The 21,231-nt window shown below is 53.8% G+C and overlaps 1 protein-coding gene across 15 annotated transcripts in view; it reads right to left on the minus strand.

Annotated features, from left to right (window-relative positions):
* LOC137433876 (5'-AMP-activated protein kinase subunit gamma-2) overlaps positions 1 to 21,231 on the minus strand; it is a 216,020-nt gene that overhangs the window by 117,124 nt on the left and 77,665 nt on the right. For 2 of the 15 annotated variants that reach the window (XM_078785990.1, XM_078785996.1), the window contains exon 1: positions 15,337 to 15,517. The exons of 12 other annotated variants lie outside the window; for them this stretch is intronic. The gene's annotated coding sequence lies outside the window, so the exon portion shown is untranslated. Of the gene's footprint in view, positions 1 to 4,650; positions 4,797 to 15,336; positions 15,518 to 21,231 lie in introns of those variants that run through there. One more of the 15 variants, XM_078785993.1, reaches the window with a different exon arrangement.

Below are 21,231 nucleotides of genomic sequence, written 5' to 3' on the forward strand. Positions count from 1 at the left end.
ATGGGTTTGGGACACAAGATTTAGAGGCAAACACAGAGTTGAGGCATTCAGCTTTTTCACGTGCGGAGTCAGCTGTGTAGCCGTTTGAGGTAAGGGAGGGGATGGAGGGGGAACAAACACCAGAAACGGATTTGACCAGACGCCACCAGGATTTGGAAGAGGGAGACAGATAAGAGAGTTCGGTCTTGAGAATGGAGAGATATTGTTTCCTGGCTCTCCTGAGGGTGGACACACACTTGTTTCGGGCTTTGTGAAAGGAAATGAGATTTCCTTCCGTTGGATTTGCTTTCCAGGAGACGAAGGCAAGTTGTTTCTGGGCAACAGCCTCACCACAAGATTCCGTGTACCATGGACGGGAGGAAGGGTATGACAACTGAAGACGAGATGGGATAAATCTGTGCATGAGAGAGAGCAATTTACTTTGGAAGAATTCCCAGGATGAGTTGATGTCAGAGGTGGTAGAGATGGGAGACCAGTCCAGATGATTGATGGCTGCTTGAAGACCGTGCCAGTTGGCCTGAGTGAAATGCCAGACTCGCGACGCTGAGCAGGCTCCCTGAGGATGGTCAGAGAGATGTCCACTTTAACAAGGACATGATCAGATGATCCGATCGGAGCAGAAGAAGAGCAGCAGACATTTTCAGGGAAGTTAGTCATAACCAAGTCCAGAAGAGAAGATGTTCCGTTGACTGAGATCCGGGTCGGGAAATTGACAGATTGTGTCAGTCCCAGTGAGTCGCAGAAGTCCTTTGCTGAGGATCCATGGCTGGTGAGAGAGGTACCCACACCCAGCCAACTGGCATGATGACAGTTGAAATCACCACATATGAGGAAGAGAGAGTTGGGATGAGTAGATAGAAGTTGGTCCATATCATCAGACAGCGAGATGTAGATGGAGTCATCACTGTTTGGTGGACGGTACAACACACATATGAACAAGAGGTGGGAGCGAAGGGGAAGCCGTAGCCAGAGGTATTCCTGGGGGTGAGGTGGAGAGAGTGCAGTGCAGGGCGAGTGAGGAAGAGAGTTTTTGATAAAGATAGCAACCCCGCCTCCAGGACGAGGCTCAGGTCTATCATACCGGAGGAGGGAGTAGCCCGGGAGAGATACTATGGAATCAGAGACATCATAAAGGAGGAAAGTTTCTGTTAAGCAGATCACGTCTGGTTTGACAGAAGCAACCTGTATGGAGAGATCAGTTAAGTTTGAACGAAGGCCCCGGATGTTTGAGGTCCATACCGTTAATGAAGAGGAAGGGGGAGCATCAGATACAGAACAGGGGGGAGGAGGGGTAGGGTAAGATGTGGAAGAGGTGGAAGAGGTAGGGAGAGCTGTTGAAGGTGTGTCAGAGATTTCAGAATAGCTCGGAGAAAGGGAAGGATGGGGCGGACAAAAGGTTTGATGGTGATTGGGTGAGCCACAATGAGGTGTTATTTGAGGAGGGGGAAGAGCGAGGCAGAAGGTTGGGGGAGATGGAGGTGAGAGTTTGAAGGGGGAAGAAGCGGGGAGGACGCTTTGAGGAGGGGGAGTGAGAGGGGGGAAATTGAGAAGCAATGAGGGTGGGGAGATTTGAAGGGGAGGGGTGAGGGGGAAGTTTGGGAGGGAAGGGGCAAGGGGAGGGATTTGAAAGGGATGGGATATGGGGGAGATTTGGAGGGGAGGGTTGAGGCAGGAGTCTAGGAGGGGAGGGGCGAGGGGGCGTCTTGGCGCGGAGGGGTGAGGGGGTCGTTTAGGAGGGAGGGGGCAAGGGGGGAGATTTGAAAGGGATGGGTGATGGGGAAGATTTGGAGGGGAGGGGTGATGGGGAAGATTTGGAGGGGAGGGGTTATGGGGAAGATTTGGAGGGGAGGGGTGATATTGGATTTTTGAAAGTGTACAATTTATGGGAAACGAACATTTATTGCAAAATGAGTTGCTTGTGACCTTCGAGTTAAAAATACGTTTAAGGACGCTGGATGGAGGATGGAGTGCAGGAGAGTTTAGGGAATGTAGAAAAAAGGCACTATAGGAGATGGATATTTTTTTTGGGATGAATTGATTTGGTGAGCAAGTCGAAAGCAGCCTTTTAAAGAAGAAGAAGAAAAAGGTGTTATAAAATATGACGGAATACATAACTTGAGGGGAAAGTGTAAACATTGAAGGTTAATGAGTGAAAACTATCTGGGGAAATGGGGGAGAAACACGTGGTCGAAGAACGAACGAACGAATAAGAATGAATAAACGAATGATAACTGAGAAGGAAAATGTTTTTTTTTTTTTTTTTTTTTTTTTTTTTTTGAGTTGAGATTTACACAAGGAAGTAGGTAGGCTATGGGTGAAAAGCCTGGGAATACAGAGAACGAAAGTTATTGGATCACAAAAGACGGACCGCTGAGATAAAAAACAAAGCCTCAAGGTTGTACAGTGCACACTGTACAAGGCCTCAAGACACGACACGGCAAACAGACGATCAATTTATGAAAGATAAACACCGAGAAACAACCAAAGTTGCACACAATAACTTCACACACCGAAAGATAAATACAGTTTCGACAAAATACAATTGTGAACAGACTTAACTTCGAAAAACGTGGAGACCGTGTGGAGCTTCGAAAATCCCTGCCGCCGTCTCCAAGATCTCGCGAGAGTGATGACAAAATACTTTGCTGATAATTGGGAGAAGGCTGATTGGTCTGTAGTTGCTAGGATCTGTTTTTGCACCTTTTTTGTGCAAAGCGGTGATGTTGGCTGATTTCCAAGCAGATGGCAGTTGACCTTGAGCAAAAGAGAGGGTGAAGAGAACAGAGAGAGGGAGTGAAAGAGCGGAAGCACATGATTTTAGGACCCATGGGCTGATGCCGTCAGGACCAGTTGCAGAATCAGAGTCGAGGGTTGACATAAACTTTTCCACCTTGTCAGGAGGAAAGGACACATAACAGAGTCCAGGAGCAGCTGGGTACGACTGGGTACGGTGGGTACAGAGAGGGATGGGTTTGGGACACAAGATTTAGAGGCAAACACAGAGTTGAGGCATTCAGCTTTTTCACGTGCGGAGTCAGCCGTTAAGCCGTTTGAGGTGAGGGATGGGATGGAGGGGGAACAAACACCAGAAACAGATTTGACCAGACGCCACCAGGATTTGGAAGAGGGAGACAGATAAGAGAGTTCGTTCTTGAGAACGGTGAGATATTGTTTCCTGGCTCTCCTGAGGGTGGACACACACTTGTTTCGGGCTTTGTGAAAGGAAATTACATTTCCTTCCGTTGGATTTGCTTTCCAGGAGACGAAAGCAAGTTGTTTCAGGGCAACAGCCTTACCACAAGATTCCGTGTACCATGGACGGGAGGAAGGGTATGACAACTGAAGACGAGATGGGATAAATCTGTGCATGAGAGAGAGCAATTTACTTTGAAAGAATTCCCAGGATGAGTTGATGTCAGAGGCGGTAGAGATGGGAGACCAGTCCAGATGATTGATGGCTGCTTGAAGACCGTGCCAGTTGGCCTGAGTGAAATGCCAGACTCGTCGACGCTGAGGAGGCTCTCTGAGAATGGTCAGAGAGATGTCCACTTTGACAAGCACATGATCAGATGAGCCGATTGGAGCCATGGCTGGTAAGAGAGGTACCCACACCCAGCTAACTGGCATGGTGACAATTGAAATCACCACATATGAGGAAGAGAGAGTTGGGATGGGTAGATAGAAGTTGGTCCATATTATCAGACAGCGAGATGTAGATGGAGTCATCGCTGTTTGGTGGACGGTACAACACACATATGAACAAAAGGTGGGAGCGAAGGGGAAGCCGTAGCCAAAGGTATTCCTGGGGGTGCGGTGGAGAGAGGGCATTGGAGGGTGAGTGAGGAAGAGAGTTTTTTATAAAGATAGCAACCCCACCTCCAGGACGAGGCTCAGGTCTATCATACCGGAGGAGGGAGTAACCTGGGAGAGATACCAAGGCATCAGAGACATCATGAAGGAGGAAAGTTTCTGTTAAGCAGATCACATCTGGTTTGTCAGAAGCAACCTGTATGGAGAGATCAGTCAGGTTTGAGCGAAGGCCCTGGATGTTTGAGGTCCATACCGTTAATGAAGAGGAAGGGGGAGCATCGGGTCCAGAACAGGGGGGGGAGGGGTAGGGTAAGATGTGGAAGAGGAGGAAGAGGTAGGGAGAGCTGTTGAAGGTGTGTCAGAGATTTCTCGTTATCTCGTGATCACCTGTAAAATATATGAACACAATATGTCAAGGTAGGATATTTACAAAGTGCAGCTGAGACAGATTTAAATATGTTGTTGCAGTGAGGAAAATGTGAGAGAAAGACACGAGGGGTCAAGTGTGGAGCCTGTAGATTCAACGCATCCAATGCAATACTGTTCTCCCCTCTGGGCCGGTGCTCCTGCCTCTCACCTAGCCCGGCTTCACGCTGTTGAAACCAAAGCTTTCAGAATCATTGGAATCTCCCCTAATGAAGCTAACTCCGAGGGCCTTTCACTCACTCACCGCAGGCAGGTTGGTGGTCTTTCTATCTTCTACCGACTCCTCTCTGGCCTTGCCCCCTCCCCCCCCCAGCTCTCTCTGGGCTCTGTCCCCCAAATATTCCTACAGGTCACACAATATCTGCCTGCAACCCTCTTATGGTTAAACTGCCAAAATCAAGACTCTCTGCTCACCTTCACTCTTTCATTCCTCTTTACTCCCACCTCGAGAACAAACTCCCTCACTCTATTAAATCCCACTCCTCCCTCCAGGTCTTTAAAACAGCTGTGCACGACCATCTCTTATCTTCCCACATCCAAAACCTTGATCTTTTCTACCCCTGTTAATTCAACCTAGATCCAGTTTTTTGAAATTCCGACTTCTTTCCTGGAAGTCCTGGGAGTTCCATGTGTTTTATACCTCTCCCATCCCCTCCCACCCCTTCCCATGCCTCCTCCCCCCAAGCCCTCTCCCTCCCACAGATCTCCCGATGTCCCTGTTCTCAAATGTTGTACTTGTGTGCTTCCCCCTCTCTCCCCATCCTGTCTCCCGCTCCCTTTATCTTATGTTTTATGTGTCAGTTTGTCTTTTTGTGATTTATGTTAGCTCTTACACGAGCCTCGATCTTGTATCCCCCCCCCCCCCCCCCCAAAAAAAAAGAAGCATATATTGAGTGCATTTTAGTTTTTTGATATTTTGAGGGTCAAAAAGTAAAAAAAAAGATAGGGGCAATACCCCTGGGTGCTAGCCTGGTAGAATAAAGCAGTATACTACACTGACTAAGGGTATTTTAAACCAATTTCAATGGATGCTAGAAGACAAGGCAACATGTAAAATCATATTAACATCATCATAAGACTTTAAACAAACAAAAAATATATCTAACTATTTTGGGGGGGGAAGCACCCCCCCCCCCCCCCCACCCACCCATAGATACCTCCAATTTTTCGAATACCTTGAACAAACTTTGGTGCAACACGGGTGATTAAGGTTGTGGTCAGGTTTCATCAGAATTATGTGTGTAGTTTCTGAGAAGAAAGAAAATATCTATTTTAGGGGGCAACCCCCCCCCCCCATTCCACCCCCCCCCCCCCCCCCCATAGACCTACTCAGGGCCAGATTTTTTTTATGCCATAAACAAACTTTGGTACAACACAGGTGATGAAGGTTGTGGTCAAGTTTCATCGAAATAGTGTGTGTAGTTTCAGAGGAAAAAGCGAATTCCAATTTTTTTTCGGGGGGGGGGAGGTGGGGGGGGAGGGGGAAGGTCGTTCCCCAGATACACTTTGACCCCTGGTAGACTCCCTTAAACCGATTTTTTTTAAAGGCCGTAAACAAACTTTAGTCACAACATACCACCTATAATTTATGCCAAGTTTGGTCACAATCCTATCAGCAGTTTCGGAAAAGAAGTTACAAGTGTTTACGGACTGACGGAAGGAGGACGCGCCATGGCATAAGCTCACCGGAACTACGTTCCAGGTGAGCAACGAAATCCATCTAGGTGCGCAGCATTTTTGGATCCAGCAAAAAAAATCGTATAATCATATGTAAAATCATACCAAATCATATAGAAATACAATAATATATACAATTATACCCTGAAATGCCTTATCAATTAATTTTTAGGCCTCTTTTGAAGATTTGGTCCTTGAGTATTATTAGTTTGTGCCACTGTTGCCGGTTGTGGTCTCAACTAAGAGAATCAGTGGCAGTTAAACTCAGTTAAGGGGCCAGATGATTTTCTCGACATTTTAAAATGTTGCACAATGCGTCTGCCAACACATCAATGGTCTCTTGTTCACAATCAGAAAATGGACCCTGGACAGACATTGGAAGTGATGGCTGCGATGAAGACATCTGGTGTTGGCTTCGTGCATTTAAATTGTCGATGTGGTGATCCAAGCCACATGATGTCTGCATATGACATACTTGTGTCTTGTGAAAAACGGCAACCATCGGAAAAAAAAAACTAAAAGGTTTTAAAGGCTGTCGTTATCAATGGTGGGATCAGCTTCAATGTTTGAAAACCTTGCAGGGATGCAAAATTGGTGTCATTTACACAATGTTATTTTACCCCTAATTTTGTATCACTATGGACATGTTGAGGTGTACGACTATATCTTTACAACATTCAACATTGGTATCTTCCATTTAAACACATACAAAACCCCCACAATGTCCCCTCTCCCCCTCCCCCAAAAACAAATCCCTACCTAGTACCTACCCCATTCATTGAAGAGCATGTTACCCGAAACCGAGCAGGGGGTTTTCTGGCCGATTAACCAAACTGTGATTGTATATCATGGATTCTACCACCAGAACAATCATTACTGTTAGATGATGTCCTCCTTTTTACCCCACACACACAAAACAAAAAGCAGGGTTAGGCAATTGGTTCACCACAAATGCTACTTTATGATTGAGGAACAACTTCATTTCAATTGAATGTTATATTTTGAACATGAATCGGAAAACAAACCTGTAGTTTTACAGTATTATAACTCGGCTCTGAATTCATCATGGTTGCGCATGCCCAGAGATGAGTGAGATTGAAGGAGCTATGCTCCAACGCGAGTCGGAAGGATTGACGCGACCAAAGATGGAAATTCGTCCGAGTTGCTTTATTGCACGTATCAAACTCGGGTACTCTGAAAAGCCCGTTTATCGGGCAGCAATATATATACACATCATGCCGGAGCGTTTGCCTGGGAAAAGCGAGACCGGGCATGCCCGGGCGTCAAGGGCGAGTCCTGGAAAGGCGAGTCTGGACCTGCCCGGACATCCTGGGCGAGTCCTGGAAAGGCGAGAGCGGGCATGCCCAGGCGTCCTGCGCGAGCCCTGGAAAGGCGAGAGCGGGCATGCCCAGGCGTCCTGGGCGAGCCCTGGAAAGACGAGACCGGGCGTGCCCGGGAGGTTCGGGCGTGCCCGGGAACAGCGAGTCCGGGCATGCCCGGGAGAGGCGCGTCTGGGCCTGTCCGGGCGGCCTGGACGAGCCCGGCATGGTGATTGCTCCCTGGCCGCGTCCTTGGTACGTGCAAGGCAATTGTGTACACCCAGCGGAAACCGCTACACATGCCCCTCCAGAATCGACTTGCACCGGCAGGGTCAATTTAAGGGGGGTCCTGATGACCCGGCCGAAGCGACCCCTGGAGGGTCGTGGGGGGGGGGGGGGGGTCCGATGTGGTGGTGGGTGGTCGAGCGGGGGGAACTGTGGACGGGGGGCGGCCTCGCCGCGGAGGAAGGGCCAACCGTGGTGGTTGGTCGACGTCCACGTGCGCCGGCTTGAAGCGGTCCACTCAAATCCGGTCCGACCGGCCGCCGAAGTCGATGACAAATGACTTGTCGTCCCTTCGCAGGACCCGGAAGGGCCCGTCGTACGGCGCCCAAAGTGGCCCCCGGTGTGCTTCATGACGCACAAAGACGTACTCCGCTGTGCAGAGCGCTGGGGGGACGTAGGACTGGGGGCCACCGTGGCAGGACGTTGGCACGGGGGCAAATCGTCGGGCGGCCTCCTGGAGGTCAGAGCGCTGGCGAGCTGCGGACCAGGGACTGGTAGAGTCGGGCACGAACTCGCCCGGGACGCGGAGCGGCTGGCCGTAGACGAGCTCGGCGGTGGACGCCTGGGGGTCCTCCTTGGGGGCCGTGCGGAGGCCCAAAAGGGCCCACGGCAGCCGGTCGGCCCAACCGTCGTCCTGAAGGCCGGCCATGAGCGCGGCCTTCATGGAGCGGTGAAAACGCTCGCACAACCCATTGGCTTGGGGGTGGTAGGCCGTGGTACGGTGGAGCTGGACTCCCAGGTTGCGGGCGACCACGCCCCACAGCTCGGAGGTGAACTGCGGACCGCGGTCCGAAGATATGTCTGCCGGTGCGCCGAAACGGGCGACCCAGGTGGCGATGAAAGCCTGTGCCACGTCGGCGGTGGTGGTGGTGGAAATGAGGGGAATGGCCTCCGGCCACCTGGTGGTCCTGTCCACCATGGTGAGCAGCTGTGTGAAACCCCGCGAAGGGGTAAGGGGGCCAACCAGGTCCACGTTGACGTGGTCGAAACGCCATTCGGGCACGGTGAAAGGTGCCAGCGGGGCCTGGGTGTGGCGGTGGACCTTGGCCCGCTGGCAGGCCGTGCAGGCGTTGGCCTAGTCGCGGACGTCCCGTCGAAGGCCGTGCCAGACAAAACGCGCCGACACCAGCTTCTGAGAAGCTTTCCGGCCCGGGTGAGAAAGGCCGTGGATGGAGGCGAAGATGCGGCGCTGCCAGGTAACGGGCACGATGGGGCAAGGCTGGCCTTGGGAGACGTCGCAGAGCAGGACAGTGTCCGCGAAGGGGATGTCGGCCAGGCGGAGGCCCGTGTCCGCCGCCCGGAGGGCCTGCACCATGGTGTCGGTGGTTTGGTCGGCCACCATGAGCGCGAAGTCCACGCCGAGGTGGACCGCGTTCGCGCTGGCCCGAGAAAGACAGTCGGCCACGGCGTTGTCTTTGCCGGCAACGTGCCGGATGTCCGTGGTAAATTCCGACACGGCGGAGAGGTGGCGCTGCTGGCGGGCCGAACACGGCTCCGTGACTTTGGCCATTGCGTAAACCAATGGCTTGTGGTCGACGAAAGCCGTGAACGGGCGGCCCTCCAGGAGGTGGCGGAAATGGCGAACGGCCAGGAATAGACCGAGGAGCTCGCGGTCTAACATGCTGTATTTTAACTCGTTCGGCCGGAGTTGCCGGCTGAAAAAAGCGAGTGGCTGCCAAACCCCGTTCACCCATTGTTAATGGACGGCGCCCACCACGTAGTTGGAGGCGTCCGTAGTGAGGGCGATGGGAGCGTTGAGCACCGGGTGAGCCAGCAGCGTTGCGTCGGCGAGGGCCCACTTCGCGCTCGTGAGTGCCACGTCCATGGCCGCGGACCAGACGATGTCATGCTTGGCCGGCTTGCCCCGGAGGGCTTCGTAAAGGGGCCGCATGAGCTGAGCAGCGCGGGGCACGAATCGGTGATAAAAATTCACCATGCAGAGGAACTCTTGCAGGGCCTTGATGGAGCGGGGACGCGGGAACTTGGTGATGGCCTCGACCTTGGTCGGCAGTGGCACGGCCCCGGTCTTGGTGATGCGGTGGCCCAATAAGTCAACGGTCGTCGTGCCGAAGTGGCATTTGGCCGGGTTGACAATTAAGCCGTGCTCGCTGAGGCGTCCGAACAGCATTCGGAGGTGGAGGAGGTGCTCGGCTCGGGACGTGCTGGCGACGAGGATGTCGTCCAGATAATCCACCTTTAGAGGCCATTTTTCCCCGCAAGCGGGGGTTGGCCTTTTTCGGGAACTGTGGTTGTTGTTGTTTTTCCGTCCTCTTTTTGAAGCAATGTTTTACGGCCAGATGCCCTTCCTGACGCCAACCCTTTTTGCCGCCTTTAACGACAAGCAGGGAATTACCAGTGAACTGGTACTCAATTTGCCGAACTCGGAAGGATGAACAGGCTGAGTCAACCCCCCTGGCGTTAATTCAGCGATTGACCGGGATTCGAACCCAGGATCCTAGGATCCTAAGCCGGCACCCTAGCCGCTAGCCCAACACCAGGGACTAAATACGTCCAGATAGACGAAAAGAAATGGCAGGTCGCGCAGCATGCCGTCCATCAAGCGTTGGAACGCCTGGGCCGCGTTCTTGAGGCCAAACGGCATCCTCAAAAATTCGAACAGGCCGAACGGCGTGATGACGGCCGTCTTTGGGACGTCGGCCAGCCTGACAGGTACCTGGTGGTATCCCCGTATCAGGTCAATTTTTGAAAAAATAACCTGTCCCGCCAAACGGGCGGAAAAGTCTTTGATGTGCGGGATCGGATACCTGTCGGGGGTGGTAGCGTCGTTGAGGCGGCGGTAGTCGCCACACGGGCGCCATCCGCCCTCCGGCTTTGGCACGATGTGCAGTGGTGAGGCCCACGCACTATCGGAGCGCAGCACGATGCCGAGGCGCTCCAACGCGTCGAACTCGGCTTTGGCCACGGCGAGCTTGGCCGGGTCGAGGCGGCGGGCTCTGGCGTAGACCGGCGGGCCCGTAGTGGGTATGTGGTGCTCGATCCCATGTCGCACAGCGATGGCCGAAAACGTCGGCCGCGTGAGGGCCGGGAATTCCGCGAGCAGGCGAGCGAACTCGTTCGCCGTCGGGAGGGCACATGCCAGTTCGGTCGGCGCGGAGCTGCTCATCGTACAGGCCAGGGAGCTGAAGGTCTCGGCGTTGACAAGGCGACGCCGTTTGACGTCGACCAGCAGCCCGTGCGCGCAGAGGAAGTCGGCGCCCAGCAAAGCCATGGGGATGCTTGCGGTCACAAAGGTCCACTGAAAGCGCTGGCTGCCGAAGCAGAGGGTGACGTTGCGCGGGCCGAAGGTGCGTATGGCCGATCCATTAGCAGCGACCAAGGAGGGGCCGCAAACGGTGTTCTGCCTGTCCTGCTCGGAGGCGGGTATGACGCTCAGTTGGGCGCCGGTGTCACAAAGGAAACGCCGCCCGGACGCTTTGTCCTCAATAAAAAGCAAGTTGCCCGAGTGGCCGGCGCTCATGGCTGGTAATGAACGCCGGCCCGGCCGTTTCCCGACTTGCCGAAAGTGCACGGGGGTCGGCATGTCCGAGCCTTGTGTCCGAACCTGGCGTGGTAATGACACCACGCCTGGTCAGGTGGAGGCCCAGGCCGTCGTGTTGGAAGTGGTCGGCGCGGCGTGGCGGCCGCCAGTTGCACCGGCGGTTCGGCCTCCAACCGCGCAGGGCGCTCGGGCGTCATGGGCATTGCCTCGGACGGCGGCGGGCTCCAGGTAGCCGCTCCGATGTGCTGGCCTGCCAAGGAGATCTTGTCGGCTTCCCTGGCGAGGGCGCGGGGATCCATGATCGACGTGCCTGCCAGGGCGAGGCGTACCTGGTTAGGCAGCTGGCGGAGGAACAGCTCTCGGAACAGAAAATCCGGAGAGTGCTCACCGAGCAACGAGAGCATGTAGTCCATTCGCTCTGACGGGCGCGTGTCGCCGAGCTCGGGCAGGTCGAGCAGGCGTCGTGCGCGTTCCGCCGGTGAGAGGGCGAAAGCGTCGAGAAGGAGCGTCTTGATCGCGCCATACTTGTCAGCGGCTGGCGGGCGCTCGAGGAGGCTCCGGGCGCGGGCCGCGGTGGCGGAGCCGAGCGCTGCTACCACATGGTGGAAGCGGGTGTCGTCGGCGGTGATGCCTCGCAGGGCAAACTGGGAGTCCGCCTGGGCGAACCAAACAACCGCGTGAGCCTCCCAGAAGGTAGGCAGTTTAAGGGCAACTGCCGTGTCCATGTTCGGGGTCACCAATGAAGGAGCTATGCTCCAACGCGAGTCGGAAGGATTGACGCGACCAAAGACGGAAATTCGTCCGAGTTGCTTTATTGCATGTATCAAACTCGGGTACTCTGAAAAGCCCGTTTATCGGGCAGCAATATATATACACATTATGCCGGAGCGTTTGCCCGGGAAAAGCGAGACCGGGCATGCCCGGGCGTCAAGGGCGAGTCCTGGAAAGGCGAGTCTGGACCTGCCCGGGCATCCTGGGCGAGCCCTGGAAAGGCGAGGCTGGGCATGCCCGGGCGTCCTGGGCGAGTCCTGGAAAGGCGAGAGCGGGCATGCCCGGGCGTCCTGGGCGAGCCCTGGAAAGGTGAGAGCGGGCATGCCCGGGCGTCCTGGGCGAGCCCTGGAAAGGCGAGAGCGGGCATGCCCGGGTGTCCTGGGCGAGCCCTGGAAAGACGAGTCTGGGCATGCCCGGGAAAGACGAGACCGGGCGTGCCCGGGAGGCTCGGGCGAGCCCGGGAACAGCGAGTCCGGGCAAGCCCGGGAGAGGCGCGTCTGGCCTGTCCGGGCGGCTTGGACGAGCCCGGCATGGTGATTGCTCCCTGGCCGCGTCCTTGGTAGGTGCAAGGCGATTGTGTACACCCAGCGGTAACCGCTACAAGATAATCTTTTTACTTTGTCTGCCCGTCTGGCAGTCAAACAAAATTGAAAATCATTCCAAACAGGAAATAATGTACTGTATTTAAGGACGTCATAAAGGGCACAAACAGGAACGAATAACTATTGTAAAACCTTAGATTATGGTGGTGTAACAGCTACTGCACCAACGGCAGTGAATTTTCAGAATTATTTTTTAAGGTGGCTTTAAAATCGTCATTTTATTTCAATTGAATTATAAAAGTGGACATTGCACGGGGTAAGGTGTTCTATGAAGGGCATTGCATTTGAGTCCGTTTGTTACTTAATCAAAGGAGAGTAGTATGTTGATCACTCCGGTTTGTGTGTGTGTTCGTTTGATTGTGTTTATGTGTTTGTGCGTTTGTGTGTTTGTTTGTGTGTTTGCGTGTTTGTGTGTTCGTTTGTTTGTTTTTGTGTGTTTGTGTGTTTGTGTTTTTTGTGTGTTTGTTTGTTTTGTTGTGTTTGTGTTTGTGTTTTTGTGTGTTTGTGTGTTTGCTTGTGTGTATGTTTGTGTGTATGTGTGTGTATGTTTGTGTGTTTTTTGTGTATTTGTTTGTGTGTATTGTGTGTATTGTGTTTGTATGTTTGTGTGTTTGTTTGTTTATGTGTTTGTGTGTGTGTTTGTGTGGCTGTGTGGCTGTGTGTTTTTTGTGTGTTTGTTTGTGTGTTTGTTTCTGTGTTTGTGTGTTTGGGTGTCCGTTCACTTATATTTGCCTCCAGGTCATATTTTTAAACCGATCTTCACGAAACTTCACCCAGTGGTCGAGTTGGTGGTCCGACAAAAATACTATGTATTTTTTAGGTCAAAAAAGGTCAACATAAGCCAAAGGTCAACCACTTTTCTTCAAATTTCTAAAATCCTCAATTTTCATCCGATTGACTTGAAATCTGAATAGGATTTGCATAACAGTTTACTGAAACCAACCACCAACTATTTTTGAGGTCAACATAGGTAAAAAGGTCAGCATAGGTCAAAAGGTCAGCATAGGCCAAATTTCTAAAATTGTCAATTTTCATCAGATTAACTTAAAATGTGAAGACGATTTGCATATCAGGTCACTGAATTCAACCACCCATTATTTTTGAGATCAAAAGGATGCTTTACTGAGTGCCATTCTACTTTGTTCTGTTTTGCCAAGTGTCGCTCTATGAGTGATTTTTCATGTTTGTTTGTCTGTTTGTCCACACAGAATAAATATGATTTTCTCTGCAACCGTTGGTCCAATTGACAGGAAATTTTTTACCATAGATGCACCTCCACCTGAATTATTTTTTATTGACGATTATGATGTGATAGGTCATGTTCTACAGGCGCCATCAAGGGAAACAACCAAAAAAATTGCACCTCCATATCTCCGAAAGCGCTGCATAGAAAAAATTGAGACATGGCTCATTGTAAAGAACTATCCATGGGGAATAGCATATGTTAATGATGATGTCATAGGTGCCTTTATAATGACGTCATAATTCGACAAGCACAAAACTTCATCAGATCAAGATGAAATTTCTTGAGCATCATCTAGGGATAAATTGGTGAAGAGAAAAAATGATGATGACGTCATCAGTCACGTGGTTCGGCCGCAATATTTGTTTTAATACAAAACACCACCATCACCACATACAAAGCTTTCATCCGCAGCTCAATGGAATACTGCAGTCATTTTCGCAAAGGTGTCTACGCAAATGTAAACATTAATTTTTGGATTCCTCATGCTCTGAATATTCCAAAAATGTATAGTTTTGCTAATCTACCCAAATTTTGAACGAAAAAACATCGTGAACCTGACTAAAAGGGCAGAGACTTAATCAACGCGAGCTGATGACTTGTGCTTACTGGGAATTCCTCGTTTGTGGGACACTGTCTCAAGCCCCAGTCCCCATCACGGATGGGGCTCAGCGGTTTACCCAAGCCCGACGGCGAAGGGCAAGGTACATGCTGGCCTGTCCAGTGTAGCGCACGTGCGGCCCCGGACATCGAAGGGCATTAAACGTTCATTAAACATTAAACGTTCATTAAAGGATTATGAAACGAAAACCATTACGAAATTACGTTCACACCGTCACGTCAAATACTACCGTGGACACATACATCGTCACAATGAGAACATCGTCACAATGAACGTTATGCGAACGCGAATGTTATGCGGGAATCCAAATCTGAGAATGCTGAAGACCAAAGCTGAAATTGGGAAAACTAAATAGCCTATTTTACTCCCAGGGGTCCCAGGATTACCCACCCAAAATATCTTTGCGATCGGTTCAGCAGTTTTTACGGTACCTTCGAACAGACAGACGGACATTTGGTGAATTATAGTAAGATACCGTGTACTCCTCCCGCCTCCCCTAGCCCTTCCCCTTCCACAGATCTACCGACATCCCTATTCTGTTCTATTGTTGTGCGTGTGTACTTCCCTCTCTCCCCCTCCCTTCATTGCATGTTTTATGTGTCTGTGCATCTTTTCATGTTCAATGTGTTAGCTCTTACACGAGCCTCGATTCTGGATAAATAAATTAAAAGCCTTAAAAACCGCTAAAAACACAACCTGGCAATGGTCTGCATTCTCTGATTGCTCTTTCTTGTTTGTAATGTAAAAGCCACGAATCAAACATTAAAAACTACACTATTAAGAAAAGTCATTATTGTTTCCACAACTGAGATGAAGTTAATGAAATCAACAAACACAAAACAGATGGAGACTGAAATGTTTAAAAGTGTTTTCTCATCTTCATGATTTAAAGTGACTACTTGGCATAAATAAAGCAAATAACAACTTTCTCTGACCAGAACAAGGTATGACCCTGGAAAGAAAAACCCTCCTGAAGCAACAATAAGGAATAAGGTAGCTTGGGAAAGCAAAAACATTCCGTATCTGATGCTTGATTGAAGAAAAAAAGAATGTCAAGTCTGGTATGAAACAGAAAATCTCACCTCAACTGTACGCCACAACAGCTCTTTTCAAAAACGGTCACAAACCGAGCTCAAGGATAACAAAAAAATTTAAACGGAGAAAATTAAAACGACAAGCTGCAGTACTAATGCATAACAAGCAAAAGTGAATATGAGAAAGACGGGAGAGAAAGTGACAGATAAAAAGAGAAACCACTGCAGTGGGCAGTAGTTAGCAGCTGAACAAAAATAAACTGGTCAAAGGTCATGTGCCTGAGGAATGGCTCATTGGCCCCCAACCACCTGCCAAGGTTCAGCTTCTTTTGTTGCCCCCAGTTCAAAATCCTTTCCCTTTTTATAATCTCCAGCTCAAAAGAGAGCTCCTACATTCACTGCATGAAGGACAGACATTCGTGTACATAACAATACATTTAAAAAAAAAAAAGAGATGTTGAAGCGCGATGCTGCGCGCGCTAATGCTTACGCAAGGAGCAAGCGGACAACGCGGTTCATAAAAGAGTCTTTATTGAAAGTACTCAAACTGCAGCACTAAGCTGCTCAGGGCTGCGCGCCCCGTGTATATTGTGAGGCCACGCCTCTCTCCCTGGCGTGGCCCATCCCCACTTGGTGTGCGGGGTGATGTCACCACGTCAGTGCTTTCGTGTCCGCCACACGCGCCCCCCCAGAATCCCCGCGCACCTGAAAGGTCAGTTTGCGGGGCAAACGGATGACACGGCCGAAGCGCCCCCTGGCGACTGGCGGCGTCTGGGATGCAGGGATGCCATCTGGGATGCCTCCGGCTGCAGGACCGGGGGGCAGCATGGCGGCGGGGCTGGGCGGTGCCGGGGGTCCGCCCGCAGGGGGGCGGCCCCGACGCGGGGGTCGGGCCACTGGCGGTGGATGGTCCACGTCGAGGTGGGCCGGCTTGAGGCGGTCTACAGAAACGCGGTCAGGAGTACCGCCGATGTCCAGGGTGAAGTGCTTCGCCCCGGTCTCCAGCACGCGGAAAGGCCCGTCGTACGGGGGCCGCAGTGGTGTCCGGTGGGCATCGTGGCGGACGAAGACGTACTCCGCCGTGCGAAGCTCCGGGGCGACGTGCGTCGGTGGGTGCCCGTGGCATGCCGTTGGCACCGGGGCGAACCTCTGGGCGGTCTCTTGCAGAGCGGAGCGCTGCTGTGCCGCGGACCATGGTGCCGTGGAGTCGGGGAGGAACTCGCCCGGCACCCGCAGCGGTTGCCCGAAGACCAACTCCGCCGCGGATGCGCGCAGGTCCTCCTTGGGCGCCGTCCGGAGGCCCAGCAGGACCCAGGGGAGCCTGTCGACCCAGCCGCCGTCGCGGAGGGTGGCCCGGAGCGCGGCCTTCAATGAGCGGTGAAATTGCTCACACAGGCCGTTAGCCTGGGGGTGGTAGGCCGTGGTTCGGTGCAGCCAGACCCCGAGCCCCTGCGCGACCGCCCCCCCCCCCCCCCAGAGCTCCGAGGTGAACTGGGGGCCGCGGTCGGACGAGATGTCTGAGGGGGCGCCGAACCGGGCGACCCAGGTGGCGATGAAAGCCTGCGCGACATCCGCCGCCGTCGTCGATGCCAAGGGCACGGCCTCCGGCCACCGGGTGGTGCGGTCCACCATGGTGAGGACGTGGGTGAAACCCCGCGAGGGGGGCAGAGGTCCCACCAGGTCCACGTGGACGTGGTCAAACCGGCGTTCCGGCACCGTGAACAGGGCCAACGGGGCCTGGGTGTGCCGGTGCACCTTGGCGCGCTGGCACGCGAGGCACGTCCTGGCCCAGCCGCGGACGGCCTTCCGGAGGCCATGCCAGACGAACTTGTCGGCGATCAACCTTTGGGAGGCCCTCGCGCCCGGGTGGGACAGGCCGTGGATGGCGTCAAACACCTGGCGTTGCCAGCCCGCGGGCACGATGGGGCGAGGACGCCCGAGGGAGACGTCGCACAAGAGGGCCGCGCCCGCGCCGTCGAACGGCACCTCGGTGACGCGGAGGCCCATGACGGCGGTCCGCAAGGCCTGGACGTTGGGGTCAGCGGCCTGGTCCGCTGCCATCCGGGCATAGTCGATGCCGAGGTGGACTGCGTGGGCGACGGCCCGGGAAAGGCAATCCACCACCGGGTTGTCCTTCCCCGCGACGTGCCGGATGTCCGTCGTGTACTCGGACATGGCCGAGAGGTGACGCTGCTGCCGGGCCGACCACGGCTCGGTGACCTTGCCCATCACGAAGATCAGCGGCTTGTGGTCGACGAAGGCCGTGAACGCACGGCCCTCGAGCAGATGGCGGAAGTGCCTGACCGCCAAGTGAAGCCCGAGCAACTCGCGGTCGAAGGTACTGTAACGGCGTTCGGGCGGGTGAAGCTGCCGGCTAAAGAACGCCAGCGGTTGCCAAACTCCACGCACCCATTGCTCGTGCACCGCGCCCACCGCGTAGTCCGAGGCGTCGGTGGTCATGGCGATCGGTGCATCGTGCGCCGAGTGGGCGAGCATGGTGGCGTTAGCCAAGGCGAGCTTCGCGCCCGTGAACGCCGTGTCCATCTGCTCGGTCCAGGTAACGTCGACTTTGCCCGGCTTACCTCGGAGAGCTTCGTGCAGGGGGCGCAGGAGCTGGGCGATACGGGGCAGGAACCGATGGTAAAAGTTCACCATGCCCAGGAACTCCTGCAGCCCTCTGATAGTGCGGGGGCGCGGAAACCCCTTCACCGCCTCCACCTTGGCCGGCAGGGGGACGGCTCCGTGCCTGGTGACACGGTGCCCCAGAAAATCGATTACGGCGGCGCCGAACCGGCACTTTGCGGGGTTCACAATCAGGCCATGCTGGCCCAGGCGCTCGAAAAGCGTGCGGAGGTGGCGTAGGTGCTCTTCGCGGGACGCGCTGGCGACGAGGATATCGTCCAGGTAGACGTAGACAAAATCCAAGTCGCGCAGGACGCTGTCCATCAGTCGCTGGAACGCCTGAGCCGCATTCTTCAGACCGAAGGGCATTCGCAGGACCTCGAAGAGTCCGAATGGCGTGATGACCGCCGTCTTCGGGACGTCCTCCGGCCTGACGGGGACCTGATGGTAGCCGCGTATGAGGTCCACCTTCGAGAAGAAGGTCATGCCCGCCAAACGGGCGGAAAAGTCCTGAATGTGGGGGACGGGGTAGCGGTCGGGGGTGGTGGCGTCATTGAGACGGCGATAGTCCCCGCACGGTCGCCATCCCCCGCCGGGCTTCGGCACGATGTGCAGCGGCGACGCCCAAGCGCTCTCTGAGCGCCGAATGATGCCGAGTCGCTCCAGGGTAGCGAACTCCGCTTTTGCCACCGCCAGCTTCGTCGGCTCGAGGCGGCGTGCCCGGGCGTAGACCGGTGGCCCGACGGTGGGGATGTGATGGGCCACCCCGTGCTTGACGGCCCCTGCCAAGAAGGTGGGCCGCGTGAGGGCCGGAAAGCCGGCGAGGAGGCGGGTGAATGCGTCCGCTGCCGGAAGCGTACAGATCAACGTGGCCGGAACCGAACCGTTCGGCAAGCCGCTCGTTGAGCTGCTCGACGAGCTGGGCAGCGCACAAGCGAGCGAGCTGAACGTCTCGGCCTGGACAAGACGTCTGCGCTTTACGTCGACCAGGAGCCCATTAGCGCACAGGAAGTCCGCGCCAAGCAGTGCCATGGGCACGTCGGCGGTGATGAACGTCCATCGGAAAACCTGCCCTCCGAACCGCAGAGAGAGGCAGCGTTTTCCGTACGTACGGATGGGCGTCCCGTTCGCGGCAAGCAGCACGGGGCCCCCGCCCGCGGCGTGCTTGTCTGACGTACCGGCGGGAACGACACTCACCTGCGCTCCCGTGTCGCACAGGTAACGGGCGCCCGGATAAGGTGTCCGTTATGAACAGCAGGCTGCTCGAACGGCCGGCGCTCATCGCCACTATTGAGCGCCGGCCCGGGCGTTTCCCGACCTGTTGAAGGCGCATGGCGGATGACATTGCCGAGCCTCGTGGCCAAACTTGGCGTGGAACCAGCACCAGGTGGTGGAGCTGGAGGAGTGTGGCTGGCTACGCCAGGCCGGTGGAGTTGGCGGTTTTCCCCACGGTGGCGGTTTTCGCCGCGGCGGTGGGCGGGGCGTGGCGGCGGTCACGAGGGGCGTATCAGCATGCTGCGTATGCTGTGTAAGCTGATGCTGTGGATCAGCATCATCAGCAGCATCAGCCTCGAGGTCCGTGACGGCCGCACCGACTCTCGCCCGCGTATCTGAAGCCGCGAAGTACCTGTCCGCCTCGGCTGCCAATGCTCGGGGTTCCGTTAGCCCGGTCCCGGCCAACGCGAGGCGAACCTGCGCTGGAAGTTGGCGACGTAAAAGCACCTGGAATAGAGAACCGGGGGCTTCATCGCCCAACAGTGACAGCATATGGTCCATTCGGACCGACGGGCGCGTGTCGCCGAGCTCAGGGAGATCCAGGAGGCGGTCGGCCCATGCGTCGTCCGTGAGGCCGAACGTGGCTCGGAGTAGCCGCTTGAGTGCCTCATACTTGTGGCCGTCCGGTGGGTGGCGAAGGACGGACACAACTCGAGCGGCTGTGCCGGGCCCGAGGGAGGCGACGACGTGGCAGTAGCGCGTGTCGTCGCCGGTGAGGCGCCGAAGCTGAAATTGGGCTTCGGCTTGGACGAACCAGACTTCGGCCTGGGCCTCCCAAAATTCGGGAAGTTTAATCGACATTGCCTTGTCGTTTGCCATTGCAATGGCGTCGTGTTCGGAAGGATCGCTACGGCAGATCCAAAGTCGGGGTCACCATATGAAGCGCGATGCTGCGCGCGCTAATGCTTACGCAAGGAGCAAGCGGACAACGCGGTTCATAAAAGAGTCTTTATTGAAAGTACTCAAACTGCAGCACTAAGCTGCTCAGGGCTGCGCGCCCCGTGTATATCGTGAGGCCACGCCTCTCTCCCTGGCGTGGCCCATCCCCACTTGGTGTGCGGGGTGATGTCACCACGTCGGTGCTTTCGTGTCCGCCACAATGTAATACTTTTCACTTCTTATCCATTGGCAAGCAGAAAATATATAACTTTTGTTCCTGTGATTTAAAAAAACCATTTATGATGCATCATTATTCATTGCAAAAAATATCACAAACCTGTGGTAAAATGGTCACAATCCAGGTCTTTGACTATTAACGTTCCCTCACTCTCTCTGGAACGAAACATAGGACCACGGAGAGGACAAATGTCCACGGAGATGTCTCCGGAATGTCTCCGTATGTCCACGGAGAGGACAAATGAAACAATCCTGAGTTTCCAACTTATTGCTAAATTGATAGCTCAGATGGATGCACATAATATGCACCCATAATATAAACCATGGTGCCAATGAAAAAAATATGGGATAAAAAGTTTCTCCAAACTGTCCCGATTTCTTGATTATTAATTTTTTGTATTAGTGAATGTCCCTATTCACCCGTAAAACGGGGTGAATAGGGACAGCCATAAAAATCCTATTTATTCCTATTTAACCCATACATGGGGTTAATAGGGACTATAAGTTGCTTTTTAAAAAAACAGGAGAACACTTTCAACCCAAATATCAACAAATCAGTATGGTTATCAATTTTCAGCGGAAAAAGTTTCCAAACTGTTTTTCAGTTTGTGTCCCTATTTACCTTGCTGTCCCTATTCACCCCATTGCACGGTAGAGCAAGGATCGATGTGTGTCGGCCGATGAGATTTCTCAGATGGGTGTTAAAGCTGGGTGTTCAATCCACTAGCATTAGATGAGTGGACAGCATCCAAAGTGTTATTTATTTATTTATATTTTGTATATGGAGTCAAGGCTCATGGAAGAGCTAGAACACAGAATGGATCAGGATGCAATATATCAAAAGGAACAGCAGCAAAGAGAAGAGGAAAATGCCACAACAGCAGGGTCAATGGAGAAAACAGACGGAGATGGACAAACAAGGGATGTGGT

Source organism: Myxine glutinosa, chromosome 10 (assembly GCF_964187855.1).
Source record: "Myxine glutinosa chromosome 10, kmMyxGlut1.1, whole genome shotgun sequence".
NCBI classification, from domain to species: Eukaryota; Metazoa; Chordata; class Myxini; order Myxiniformes; family Myxinidae; genus Myxine; species Myxine glutinosa.